Source organism: Nestor notabilis, unplaced genomic scaffold (assembly GCF_000696875.1).
Source record: "Nestor notabilis isolate BGI_N333 unplaced genomic scaffold, ASM69687v1 scaffold14032, whole genome shotgun sequence".
In the NCBI taxonomy this organism is placed as follows: domain Eukaryota; kingdom Metazoa; phylum Chordata; class Aves; order Psittaciformes; family Psittacidae; genus Nestor; species Nestor notabilis.
Window position 1 is genome coordinate 1 of NW_009918803.1, and position 1,335 is coordinate 1,335.

The following is a 1,335-nucleotide window of genomic DNA, read 5'->3' on the forward strand; positions in this document are numbered from 1 at the left end:
CGTCTGAAAGCGGATCAGCACCCAGCTTTTTAGGTTGGAATAACTTCAACTCTGGTCTTTACTATTTTTTTTTTGTTTTCCTCCTGTCAGAGTCCTGCTGCTTAGAGATGGGCGTGTATGAGTGACTTGTGGCATCACAGGGTTATAAAGTCAGCTGAGCACAGAAAGAAAATAATATTGCACTTACATTTAGTGCTTTGGTTGCTGTCAAAGGGCAAGCCAGCACTTGAAAGTGAAGTTGCTGTAAAGTGGTACTGCTAATCGTCTTGTCCTTCTGCTTGGCTGGCTTATATGTCCTGCCACACCGCCATCGGACTGCCCGCATGGTATCTTCCTTCCTGCTCCTCTTACCTGTCTGGCACCGTGAGTATCGCCCAGTATCTCTGCCTGAGTACTTCTCTGTGGCAGAAACATAGAGAGGAAGGTTTGTGCCGCCTCTCTGAGCACATCAAGCACCTCTGCGGCATGCTGTCCCCATCCTGCTCCTCCGTACTGTGCCAAGTAAGCAGGTGGATGAGCCACAGCCTCAAAAATCAACAGAAGCACTGTCTGGCTTTCATGAATGTGGCTCGGACTTTGCTTTTTATTACTCCCAACTGCTGCAGATAGAAAATCTTAAGCTCCCTTAACTATCCTATGTTTGCCTGAGTTTATGGCTTAGCTGCTATTGTGTAGGGTTTTCTGCACGTCCATGCAGATACTCAAAAAAAGAGTATATATGTGCAAGATATGTAACCCCAATAAAACTAAGAGATCTGGGTGGACCCAGCAAATAGGATCCGTGCGGCCCCCCAGTGCATTATGAACCTAAGAAAGAAAAACCAGAAGTTGATTGACAGTGAAAATATTTTGTGACAGTTTTGAGAACTAAGTACAAACTGTGTAGAAGAGTTAGTAAATGTATTCCTTAAACCTTAGAAGTCATATTTGAGAAAAGTTTAAGCAGCTTGCTGTTTAAGTAAAACACGGAATATAATAACACAAATTAGATATTCTGTACTTTCTCTTCTGCTTAGGTAAAAGACTGCATTGTTAAGCCTATTTTGCCACAGAGTTGCTCCAGAATTATGATGAACAACAGTGCTAAATCACTGTAAAGATAAACCTGCTAAGCAAACAACAGAAAAAGCAAAACAAAACCTGACTCGTTGGTCTCATAGATCTTTACAATGCACCCCATCCTCTGAAAAGAAATAATCACTGAAATCTTTAAATATACTTGTAGTTTCCACTTAATTCTTCCTGAGTTTTGTCTTTGAAAATGGTGACTTGGTCTCCTTTGCAAATTATGTTTTGTGTATAAATCTGATTTTACATATATGTATTATATATATT